We start from the raw sequence: 13,919 nt of genomic DNA on the forward strand, positions 1-13,919 counted from the left end.
CGCATCCACACTGATTAACTACATTCACTACAATGTTTTTTTTTTCCAATAAACCCTGAATGAAACATATTGTAATAAATGGGACCGCCTTCATGTAATCATAGATTATTGTTAAGACTTTTGCATTTTTAGTCTTCCACGCGAACTGCCGCACTTCGATTCTAAAGTCCAAAGAGAAAGCTATGGTGAATGCTGGAATGATATACCTGAAATAGGAGAAGTAAGGATATCACCATATCCAAGAACTCTGGTCGAGCGTTTGCGATTGGTACTCAGCAGAATAGAGCATTAATATTCCCGGCAAATGTCTCTCCCTGCCCCAGTGAGTAGCTCTAAACAATAATATAACTAATGACTTCCTGGGTTGGAAAACTCGCTCAAGAACTGTTGTATTGTAATCTTTGAAACCCGCAACGTTCAAGTCTGTGCAAAGGCTAAAAATAAACTTTCTACTTGTGGTATTTTTGAAAGTTTTTCGATTGTATATCATCAAGCTATCAAAATGGAAAAGTTTTCTCAGGAAAACATTTTTTTCTGATTGATAATTTTGAGATATGAGCGCCTAAAGTTTGAATTTTCGGGACAGAAAATTTCAAATTCGGTAGGAGATAAATCCATTAGATTTAGATTATTCATGGTATTGTTGATCTAGTAAAACAAAATTGTTTTGAAAATATAAATTTCAAGATAGTTATTCAATCCACTAAAAATAACCAAAATTAACTTTCAGTTGAGTAATTTTTGGTAAATTGAATAACTTTTTCAAAAATTGATATTTTCAGAAAATTTTTGTTCTACTAGATCAATACCATAGAGACACAATAGCATAAGTTTATATGCTATCGTTTCTCTATGACAATACCATGAAGAATCCATCCTCTGAGTTTCATGGATTTATCTTACCGAATTTGGAAATGTTCTGTCCCAAAAATTTTCAGGCGCTCATATCTCAGAAAGTTATTATAGATTCAGATTCAGATTTCTTTATTGCAGAAAACATTTATACAAATGCATAGCATCGTTGTAAATAAACAATATTGTTGATGGGAAAAATGTTTACCGAGAAAAACATTCTCATTTTGATAGCTTGATGATATATGCATCGGAAAACTTTGAAAAATATCAGGAGTAGAAAATATAAAGAAAGTAAAAAATCTCAGTACCCTTTTTTTAAAATATTTTATCACAACATGTTTGGTCATTTATGCCATTTTCAAGTTATATGAGTTAAATAAATAAATACTACTGGAAGATTCTTATTTTGATCATTATGTTAGTGTATCATATGTTTTTATGAACTAGGACTGTAAATTTTTGGTTCAAATTTGCATCATTCTATCAAAAATGGGGTTATGGTGTCTAGTTGGATTAAGTTATCATTTTATCTCTGTTTAATTTTGCTGCTTTATTAATATGAAATTCTTCTTTGACATTCAGTTTTTGACTTCTATTACATAATTAAGTATTTTCATATTGGAATTTATATCTGTAGAATTATGGCCTGAATCTATCAAGTGTTCAGCAAATGCCGATTTTGTGTATAATTTTTAAATTTTAGGGCTTGATATGTTCTCTAAACCTGATATGGAAATTTCTACCTGTTTGTCCGATATAGAATTTGTAGCAATCACTACATTCAAGTTCATAACTTATCTTTAAACTTATCTTGCTGGACATTAAATTTGATTCTTTTTTATCAGTTCGAATGCATTATTGTTGTCCTATAACTAGAATGAATTATTATTGTAAGGTTTTCTTATAGCTTTATTAAATTTTGTGTTATATGGAACACAAATATATTCTTCATTTTCTACATTTCCTTGATTATTTTGAGTTCTATCTGTATCATTTTCCTTTTGTTTGTAAATCATTCTATCATAGTTTTGGTATAATATTCATTTGATATTGCCAATATTTATTATTCTCTCTTCTCTGTAATTATCTTTTGACATGGGAATATTATTAACCTGAATGTCAAAGAAGAATTTCATATTTATAAAGCAGCAAAATTAAACAGAGATGAAATAATAAACTTAATCCAATTAGACACCAATAACCCCATTTTTGATAGAATCATGCGAATTTGAACCCAAAAGTCACAGTCCTAGTTCATAAAAACATATGAATACACTAAACTATGATCAAAATAAGAATCTTCCAGTAGTATTTATTCATTTAATTCATATCACTTGAAAATGGCATAAATGACCGAAACATGTTGTGATAAAATATATTAAAGAAGGGTACTGAGATTTTTATTTCCTCTATATTCTATTACAAGTCGAATTCAGATTCAAATTGTTTTATTCATAAAATATCACATATTCACAAAATATAAAAGTGTTATAAATTACATGAATAAATTCTCCTTGCCTGGATGATTCATCCGTGTGCAGGGAGGAGTCGCAAATATCAGACAGAGGGCAAACACTAGCAATAATAAAATAAATACAAATTATGAATATAAATAAATTGAAAAGATAATAAGAGAGTTATTTTAATAATACATTTTAAAACTAAAGATAGAAAAAAAACAATAAATAAATAAAATAAAAGTGTCAGCTCGACAGCGTTTAAAGGGCTGAGTTGGGAGTAATATAGCTTATCAGCGTGGTACTGTGTGTAAATATTGAATGTTATTCTGTGTTCAGAACTAGAAATATTCATCTATATGGAGAATGTAGAAGAGCCTCCACAGCATCTGAACCGATGCAGAGCAGCACCCGGTCACTCTCCGCTTGTAGACGGCAACCCTAACCCCCTCAGTAGTTGAAATCTCGGCCGGTACATTACGGTAAAGCCAATGGGCTAATGAAAACAGTTTCCAAGTTGAATTGAATCAATTAAACGGGGAAATTGAATATTTATATGCAATCTGTTTCTAGTGGGATAATAATGATGGATTCATTGAAGACAAAGTTACTTTTTTATAAAGACAAGTAAATTTTTATAAATAATTGTTTTATATTTAATACAGGGAATTCTTGGAAAAGTAAATGTGTTGGATATCTATGAGTTTTGGCCAATAGTGTTTAATAAGTGCTCTCTGTGAGACCGCGACGGACACAGGACACCAAGGAGGCACGCCCCACGCCAAGATGCCATACTTAAGCAATGCTGCACATATGCATTGTAGACAGAACGACAGTGTCCAGGGCTCAGGAACCTTCCCAGCTGTGCAAAAGCATAATTCATTTTACTCAACTCTGCCTGAGGTACTGTACATAGGCCACCCAACAACTTGTGGTCGAATATTATGCTAAGATTATTTGTGAGTTACGACTTGTTCTATCTCAGGACAGTTCAGTCATTGGAGAATGGGTCACCACATGAATGCATCCTGAGCACCCTGGGCCCGGGGCTATTACGAAGGAATATAGGTAGACACTTGGATTTCGAAATATTAATTGACAAACATTGTTGTCAAACCAATTTTTCAGTTTAACGAGATCAGGAGAAGCATTATTGAATGTTTCAGTCCATGTGCAGCCTGTAGATACAAGTGCTGTGTCATCGGCAAAGAGGAATAATTGACCATGTAGGTGCAACCTGGATATGTTATTGATGTAAATGAGGAAAAGAAGGGGGCCCAAGATACTCCCTGCACCACTCATAATCAACTGCAATAGAATCACTGTCTGTGCCATTTAATGATTCTCTGTGTTCTATCTTCAAAGTAGCTTCTAAACCATCTTAAGGTGAGATTCTGAAGCCAATGCTTCAAGTTTTGCAAAAAGTATATTATATTATTGAATCAAAGGCCTGGCTACATCAGAAAAGAGATTAGAACTTGTCTATTGCTAGTGGGGTGGTAACATACTTGTTAATTTCAAAAAAAGCATCGGATGTGTTTTTAGAGGTTCTAAAGCCATACTGGTTGTTAGAAATGATATTTGTTGTCTAAGTAGTTATTGACTTGGATTTTCACGCATTTCTCAATTATTTTAGCTAGAGCAATCAGAAGGGAAATTGGCCGGAAGTACTTATAATTGATTTCGAGCCAGATTTGTATATAGGTATAACTTAGCCAATTTGCAAGACTCCAGAAAACTGCCAGAGGAAATAATGAGATTAATTATGTGTAAAAGCGGGATGAGCAGCCCATGCACATTATCCTCCAACAGCTGAGTCGGAATTGAATCCCAACCCGCGCAGAACGCAATTCATGCTCAGCAACAGGACGAAGCTCAAAACGGCACCGGTAGTGTAGTCAGAGTCCTCACCTCAGATGGACCAGAGGGTGATCACCGCAGCCAGACGCGCCCCCACAGAGGCAAAAAATCTATTGAAATCATAGAAATTTCTTCCACCTTTGGGGGAGGAGCCTGGTTGCCATCATTGAAAGCGTCAACCGGAAACTTATCTCTATGAGTGGGCTGACCAGATCTCATTAACAACTGACCAGAATTTCGAGGTCTCCTCCTGCGTATCTATTTTATTTTTATAATAAGTGAATTCAGCTCGTTTTATAGTTGAGTGAAGGACATTCTATACCGTATATATCTTTTTTTAGAGCCAGGTTGAAAGTGTTTTTGTTGACTGTTTTCTAAGTTTTCTCTATTGCGGATTGAGTTAACCAAATTATAAGTGATCCATGGTTTAGCCTCGAATTTTTTGCGTTATTACAACTTCAACAGTATTGATGATATATATTTTGTAAGGTACTGATAAAATTAATTGAGGATGTGTTTAGATCAGTTACAGCTGTTACGTGATCCCAGTTTTGATGAGATATAGAAAGGTTTGTACTGGACCAGTTACGTAAACTTACCTCCCGTTGTTCAGGTCTTTTTGTTCTCTCGGTGTGAAGTATAATACATGTAGCAAAATGATCTGTGTCATAAAACTCTAAGTTACCATGTAACTTTCAGCATCACGGTTGATGATAACAAAAGTGAATATATCCGAGAACGCATTATCTCCGGATTTATTCACTTTGGTTATCGTCACCATGACTGCTTGAAATTACATGGTAAACTAGCCGTTTCAGTTTATTATAGAATGATAGTTTAGTAATAGAATTGGACTCAACACGAGCTTTATTCGACATTAATATGTGTCTTAGTAACAGAGATAACAGATTATAAATATTACAGCTGTTTTATCATCACAATCTTCCCCCCTTAATATCAATCGGCACTCGTGGGGTATGGGGCGAGCTGGCGAAGTGAGACTGTCGATTCTCTGCCGTCGTTGTGGCGAACAAACGCATATTCAGGGTTACTCTCGATTAATTCACTTTTTCAACTTGCGATTCTTGTTTTGAGTTTTTTGTCATCTTCTTCAACCATACTGGTCCAGGTGTCAATAGCCAGGTTGGTAATGGTTTTCCATTACTTGAGTTTCTTGCATGTAAAAACATCCGCTCATGTGGTGTGCAGTGGTGCTTGTGCATAATAGGGAACGAATAGAGTTAAGGGCATCGGGGAGAACTTGTTCCCAGTGACTGTTGTTCAAACCTCTCGATTTTAGGGCTAGCATCACACTTTTTCATATAACTCCATTGTACCGTTCGACTTGCCCATTACCGGCTGGATTATATGGCGATGTTCTGCTGCTGGCAATTCCTTTTGATAGTAGGAATTTTTCAAAGCTGATGACATAAACGATGTTCCTCTATCGGAATGTATGTAAGAGGTACACCAAAAAGAGAGAATAGTGATGTAAGGTGTTTTATTACTGTATTAGTAGTCATGTCAGGACAGGGGAAGGCAAATGGGAATCTGGAATATTCGTCTATAAGAACTAAAATATACTTGTTCCTTGAACTTGATGGTAGTGGGCCTTTGAAATCCATATTAAGACGTTCAAATGGTCGAGTTGCTTTGATAAGGCGGCCAGCTCCTTTGGCATAGCGTGTTTCATTTCAGAACATGTAATACATTTGGAACATACTTCTTTTACATCATCTATTGAATATGGTAAGTTCTTTGTTTTGGTCCAATGATGGAGTCGAGTAACTCCTGGATGACACAGGTCCTCATGAATTTTTATCAGTTTCTTTATATCTGTATGGCATCCAACAGTGGCACAGACTCTTGATAGTGTATCTGCTGGTATATTCTCTTTTCCAACTCTATAAATTATATTGAACTTATATTCTGACAATTCAAGGCGCCATCGTTGGATTTTGTCATTCTTAATCTTGCTGGTTTGTTTATTACTAAACATGAATGAAACTGATTTCTGGTCTGTGATAAGTGTAATTCTCGTCCAAGTAAGTAATGTCGCCATTTCCTGATTGATTCCACAATGGCATAAGCTCTTTTTTCCACTGCAGAGTGCCTAGTTTCAGATGTGGAAAGAGTTCTTGAGAAAAACGCCACTGGTCTCTCATTCTGTGTTAATACTGCTCCAATAGCGTAATCTGAGGCATCAGTTTCCAAAGTGAACGGGACTTTTTCATCAATGTGCACTAGAACTGCAGATCCTATTTCTTTCTTTAATGATTCAAATATATTTCTGCATTCTTCATTCACGGGAAGTGAGTATTATGCACAAGTGGATGGATCTTTTTGAAAATTCTTTTATCCATTTGGAGTAGTGTGCAAGCATTCCAAGGACACGCTTCAATTCTTTCTGATTTTTTTGGAGCTGGTAAGTCAAGGAGTGGTTTCAATCGATCTGGATCGGGCTTAATCATACCCTGACCAATTTCGAATCCCAGAAAGGTTAAATTCTCCATAGATATTTTACACTTTTCTTCATTAATCGTGAGGCCATATTTTCTGTTGCTCTCCAGAAATTTTCTAAATTTTCATCATGTTCTTCTTGGGTCCTTCCGCATACAATAATCATCTAAATAGGCATAACATGATGTCAAATTTTCTTGTTCTATGATTTGATCAATCACTTTCTGGAAAGCAGCTACTCCATTCGTGACTCCGAACGGAATTCTTTTGAATTGATACAGTTTGTGTCCAACTTCAAATGCGGTGAAATGCCTTTCCTCAGGCAAGATTGGTATCTGGTGATAGGCAGATTTCAGGTCAATAGATGAGAATATTTTATATTGCGCTACCTTATTGACTAATTCTTCCATTAGTGGTAGTGGATAGGCATCCAAATTCGTGAATTTGTTGATGGTCTGTGAATAGTCAATCACCATACGTTTCTTTGGTTCTCTCTTGAAGTAACAAATGCTTGAGCTCTCCAAGAAGAATGACTATTTTCTATAATATCAGCATCTTTAAGCCGTTTGACTTCATTCATCATAAACAAGTAATCCTCTTCTGAATGTCGTCTCGATTTAGTTATTATAGGCCGACAGTCCGTTGAAGATCACGAAACAATGAGACAGGTTCTACTGTAGCTTGGGCTAGAGCACACTTTTAATTTCATAAGTAGGCCTTCTTGCGTCATTGTCTTCATTCAGTTGTAGTGCTGCTTTAGATCCACCGAAATCAAAAGTGATGGATGAAAAGTTCTTTAGAAAATCGTGTCCCAAAATTACACTAGCGCAACATTTGTTCAATACGATCAAAGGAAAATCATTATATTCTTCGTTCTGGAAATATATTTCACTCAAAGCGCACTCAGTTGTTTTAGTGTTGCAGGCACTTGAAGCAAATGTAATCAAATTGGAATATGGCATAGTTTTCATCTTCGATTGTACTACTAGTTTCTTATCTATAAAACTTGCTGTGCTCCCAGTGTCTAATAGTGCCAATGTATCTATTCCATTAACACGTATAGGAACAAGACATTTTGAGAGGTCAGTGCTGGTATTTGCTGCTGAAATTACTGTGGCAGATACCATTTGGTTTTTTTTATCGTTTCGTGCTCTGCATACTTTTGAAAAATGGCCTATTCGATTACAAGTTAGGCATGGTTGTCCTTTTGCTGGGCATTGGCTATTATCAGTATGATTATTATAGCCACAAAATCTGCATTGAATCTTCTTTTGGTAAGAATTACGGACTAAAGTCGTTTTCTCGGTATTTTTATTCTCGTTTGCTAGGACTGTGTTAACATATTCTGAACTGGTTTCGTATTCTTTAGCAATGTTTTCAGCATTCTCTAACATTCGTGCTTGTGAGATAGCGTCTTGCAAAGTTAGCGATTTCATTTCGAAAAGATGTTGTCTGATTTTCGATGATTCTAATCCGGAGATGAACGCGTCTCGGATATATTCACTTTTGTTATCGTCAGCCGTGACTGCTTGAAAGTTACATGGTAAACTTAGCCGTTTTAGTTTATTATAGAATTGATCAATTGATTCTCCATGGGTTTGTTTTGCTTTAGATAAGCAGTAACGTGCATGTACTACATTTTGAGGTTTTATAAAGCTTTCTTCAAGAGTTGTTATAGCTTCTTCAAATGATATACAATTGCAAATACTTTCAAAATATTCGGTGACACATAATTGATCAAAACATTCAATTCATCCTTTTTCGGGATTGAACTGTTTTTTAGAAGTTTAAAAATGTTACCTTCCAATGTCTCCACGTTTTCGGTGCTTCATCTGAATCTTGGTCAATCGATAAAACTGTTGGTTTCAGTATTTTTCCAAGCATTTGGTTTTGCGAATCGTTTTCTCCTTCACTGACTAAATCTTGACGTTTACTCGTTTTTCTTTTCGGACCCATTTATTTTATTTTTAATGTCGAATAAATTGTAATAGAATTGGACTCAACACGAGCTTTATTCGACATTAAATATGTGTCTTAGTAACAGAGATAACAGATTATAAATATTACAGCTGTTTTATCATCACAATCTTTCACAGCTGATTCTATTACTACTGATTTTGCAACAAATTTACTAATCCATCTTAGAAAAGAATGGTCTAAGCAGCTATCACTGTCTGGTCTTGTAATGTTCTCTATGCACGGTATCAGATTTGCCTCACATAGCCTGTCCAAATAATCGTCACGTAATGGATAAGGATTAGGCTGTGGAAGATCGCAATTAATATCTCCACCAAATATTATCACGTACACCCTGAGTAGCTTCAAAGGTGGGTGATTGATACCCAGGTGTTGCTCCTGGATGACTTCGCTCAGTCGTAAGTGGGCGGGGAAAGGAGGCAAGTCGAAGTTTCTCTTCCTTATTCTTTGTGCCTCAGCTGGCGTGAACAGCACCTCCTGGTGCTTCTGAATGGCGTGAAGGCGTTCTCTCTCTGATGACACCACTTTGATGTATTTTGTATCGGCCTACGGCCTCGGTTCCGCTCCAGTGAAGTAGGAAAAGAAGGACAGACAGGATAGGGACGGCAGACAACGGTCCGCTGTGCCCTGGGGAGAAGGAAGAATAGGGATGGCAGACATGGTCCGCTGTGCCCTGGGAGGAGGAAAATAGGGACGGCAGACAACGTTCCGCTGTGCCCTGGGGAGAAGGAAGAATAGGGATGGCAGACACGGTCCGCTGTGCCCTGAGGGGATGGAAAGAATAGGGACGGCAGACAACGGTCCGCTGTGCCCTGGGGAAGAGGAAGAATAGGGACGGCAGACAACAGTCCGCTGTGCCCTCGGGGAATGGTGGACAGGGACGGCAGACAACGGTCTGCTGTGCCCTAGGGAGATGGGAGGACAGGACGCAGACAACGGTCCACTGTGCCCTAGGAGATGGAAGGTTAGGGACGTACGGCAGCCAACGGCCCGCTGTACCAGGACAGGAGGTCGGGGACGTACGGCAGTACAGTCCGGCAGTACAGCTGTACGGTTGTATGCTGTACAAGGAGCAGGAAGGTTGTGAGCGGAATGCTCTGGTCTGGGGCTCGTCCGGCCTTTAAATACTCCCCAAAGTGGAGGGGATGGAGTTGTGCCGCCGCCAGAGGCGGTGGAAATCGTCTCGATGCGCGGAAGATGGTGCGCCATCGGTACCTTCCTTATCTCCGCGGTCGGCTAGCGTTGCTGATAGCCGAGCGTCTTTCTTCAATATTATTAATTATTTAGCAATATTTTCTGTCACAATTTTACTTTGTGACAATATACATATTTGGATGGCGAAACTCATTATCATAGTACGCAGAGAGACCCTTGATGAACTGTGGAAAGCTGGAATTAGGACTATGATAAACGGCCAACAGATCGAATTTACCCCCTCCCAATTGAAATTAAGAGATAAGCTCGTGGCCACTCCACCCAGCAACAGCTGACTGCAAGTAACGGATAGCCCTATACAGGAAAGAGATAAACAGGAGTAGAAAGTTTATTTTCAGCCTTTGCACAGCCTTAATAATTATACATTGTTGGTGGAAATCATGGACAGTAAAAAAACTGAATACTAAGTGATGCGAATTTTGTAAGGAATAATGCTAACTAAATGCTGAGCTGATCATTTTATCTGTTCATTTTTGATATGTTTATCTTTCAATCTATCCTATATTCTTTGATATGTTTATCTTTCAATCTTTCCTGTTCATCTAATATCTGTAATCTTCATTTTTCCAAATATAGTGTTTCACGATCAATCCTGGCACACCCTACCACAGTGTATACAGAACCGAAATTACCGAATTGTAGACAGTAAATTCGAGGCAATTGTGAACGATGAGGAATTTTCGAAATTGTTTGTCATAGCATCTAGAACAGTGCATGTCTGTCACCTCCCAGGAGTGAGTACATTTCATCATTCTGCTATTCTATAGTGAGCCACTTTATGAGGACCAATCAACAGGAACCGTTTTTTTCAGGCGTTTTCATACGAGTCGGCTGGGCAGGAGGCTCTCCAATTGGCTGATTATAGTGACAGTCAGCATAGAGCTGACTCTCAGCCGTCCGCTGGAGAAATATCACCAAGTTGCTAGGCATCTACATTGACCACAAGTTAACATGGGAGCCTCATTGTGGAAATCTTTGTGGCAAGCTCTCAAAGTCGTAAGACTCATAAGGTGTCTCAAGAGCCAACTGTGTCGAATGATTATTTGCTTATGGCATATTTCAGTTTGTTCCACAGTCTTCTTCATATGGTATCCTACACTGAGCTGGAAGTTGTCAGGATTCTGGTGTTTTTCTTCTCCAAAAAAATCTGTGTGGTACACTCACACAACTTTCCTTGCTCATTGAACTGTAAGCCTCATTCTTAAACGAGAATATCTAGGGGCATAACATAATGACGATTGGCAGTAACATATTTGAAACTACAATAAGACATATATATGTTTATATATAATTATTATTTTCAGGGTACTTTTTCCTTTGTGTAAATTCTGAAATTCGATGATTTTTTAAAAGTCGTCAAAACAGCTGATCAACAAATGAATATCTCGACTATGTGCTCTTTTTATAAACTGCTCTACCTACCTACCTCATGCATGAGAAGGAGGTTACAAAGTCCTTTTCAAAGATGGGGTGTACCACACATTGTTTCCCAGGAAAAAGACTCATGCTGGTTGATAGAAATAACTATACAGGTACCGTATGAATTTGAAGAAAATCGTCAAGTCATATTTGAGAAAATTGTAAAAAACATGGTTTTTTAGTCATTATCTGCAATTTTTCTCAAGACTATTACGGAGCTTCTGCAATTTCCCAGGAATGAGACTCATGTCAGTTGATAGGGATTATGAATGAAGCATCCATGGTATAATTTGAAAAAAATCGTTGGAGCCGTTTTCCGAAAAACCGTGAAAAACATGGTTTTTTAGTCACTATCCGCAATTTTTTTCAAGAATATTACCATAGAAAAACATTAGCATGAGTGGATATACCATGGTACAGGGCGTTTTGTAGCAACTTTTACTGTTATCTCGAGCTGATAGTCCACGTAGTTCTTTCCTGTGAAGCTTTATGAGGCTGGTAGTCTCTCATATTGTGCCATTCATACACTCTTACCCGGTCGAAACAGTGAAAATCGACAATAATCGACAGTAATCGGCTTGAGATAACAGTAAAAGTTGCAACGTAAAAGCGCTATACCATGGGATATCTACTTATGCTATTGTTTCTCTATGATATTACGGAGCTCCTGAAATTTTCCCAGAAATGAGACTCATGTCAGTTGATAGGGCTTATAAATAGCTATCCATGGTATAGATTCGAAGAAAATCGTTAGAGCCGTTCTCGAGAAAAAATGGAAAAATATGAATTTTTAGTAATTATCCATCATTTTTTCCGCCATCTTGATTGAATCTCATTGAATTCTCTTATTGTCGGATCCTCATGGTAAAAGGAGCTTAAGTTTAAAATTTCAAGTCAATCGGTTGATTAGGAATGGACTTATGGTGTTCAGACATACACAATTACACACACACACACACACACACCACACACACACACACACACACACACACCACACACACCACACACACACACACACACACACACACACACACACACACACACACACACACACACACACCACACCACACACACACACACACACCCACACACACACACACACACACACACACACACACACACACCCACACACACACACACACACACACACACCCACACACACACACACACACACACCACACACACACACAGAGAGAACACACACACACACACACACAGACACCACACACACACACACACACACACACCACACACACACCCACACACACACACACTACACACACACACACACACACACACATACACACACACACACCACCACACACACATGACAGAAAAGCGTTTTTTCACAAAAAGTCACAGAGCACTCACACTACACGAAGGCTAAGGGCCGGTTTTCCAAGCTCGGGATTCAGCTAAGTTCTAGACTTCAAACAGCTGGAGTCAGAAAGTTGGCTTTCTGAACCGGGGCATAGTCGCAGTTTTCATGATAATCGTTTTTTTTCTCATGGTCTAAATGACTAATGAAACATTCCTAAATCATTCAAAATAGCTGAAACTTAACACTATTTTCTTGTTTTGTTTTCAATTTTCTAGTTCTCCGAAATTTATTTAAATGTGGACTGCGACTATGCCCCGTTTCGGAAAGCCAATTTCCTGACTCCAGCTGTTTAAAGTCTAGAACTTAGCTTAATCCCGAGCTCGGAAACCGGCCATAAGTTCCTACTGACATGAATTTACATTGGTCACAATGGACTTATAATTACATATTATATCTTAAACAAAATTGCCTGGTGGTGGGACCCAGGGTCACGACTAGAAAATTGAATGAATAAAAACGTTGTTATTGTTGTTTTATGGCAGAAATCAGAAGCGGAATTCATTCGAGTGGAGCAGAGAGTGATTGTCGGGCAGCTATCAAATCTCTGCGCCTTTACAGCCACACGATAACACAGATGACGGCCATTGAAATGGACGCCATTAGAAAACATTTAGTGCTGTGTTCACTGAGGTCAAATACATCCAAGCCGATGGATCTGCTTTGAAACAACTCGGTAAGTACCTTAGAATACCCACTACACATACCGAGGCATGTTTTTCATGCTTCCCCTTCTTCACCGTTCTTCTTCTTATTCTTCTCCTTCTTCTCCTTCTCCTTCTTCTTCTTCTTCTTCTTTTTTTTCTTCTTTTCCTTCTTCTTTTTCTTCTATTCTTCTTCAAAATAGTAACTAGATACTGTTAGAATAGATAGTTCATAGTTTATCCAACAAATATTGTATAGTATATCATTCTCAATCGATTCATAGTATATCTATTTGTAATTGATGATGTGTTTGTTTTTTGAAGTGTGAATAATATATATACTACAGGCCAATTATAACTACAGGCCAATCAGAATCTAGTTTAGCTACTATCACTCATCAAAATAACAATATTGTTATTTTGATGAGTTTTATCACTATCATTCATCACAATAATTTATTGTTATTTTGATGAGTGATAGTAGCTCAAACTAGATTTCGATTTGGCCTGTAGTATAAATTTGAAAAAAGATGGTTTTGGGCATAAGCCTGTTGTACCTCCCATATAACTGTGAAAATAATTGTACAACTGAGAAATTAATAGATAAATATTTATACAATATTTGATACAAACGTCTTGCTTCAGTACTATTAC

The 13,919-nt window shown here is 37.5% G+C and overlaps 1 long non-coding RNA gene across 1 annotated transcript; it reads left to right on the forward strand.

Annotated features, from left to right (window-relative positions):
* Positions 1–206: 206 nt before the first annotated feature.
* Positions 207–13,302, forward strand: LOC120353026. Its single transcript, XR_005572148.1, has 4 exons — positions 207–322; positions 8,416–8,417; positions 10,401–10,558; positions 13,107–13,302. It is a non-coding gene; the product is annotated as an uncharacterized LOC120353026 (long non-coding RNA).
* The last annotated feature ends 617 nt before the right edge of the window (positions 13,303–13,919 follow it).

The sequence above is a fragment of the Nilaparvata lugens genome, chromosome 9 (genome assembly GCF_014356525.2).
Source record: "Nilaparvata lugens isolate BPH chromosome 9, ASM1435652v1, whole genome shotgun sequence".
NCBI classification, from domain to species: Eukaryota; Metazoa; Arthropoda; class Insecta; order Hemiptera; family Delphacidae; genus Nilaparvata; species Nilaparvata lugens.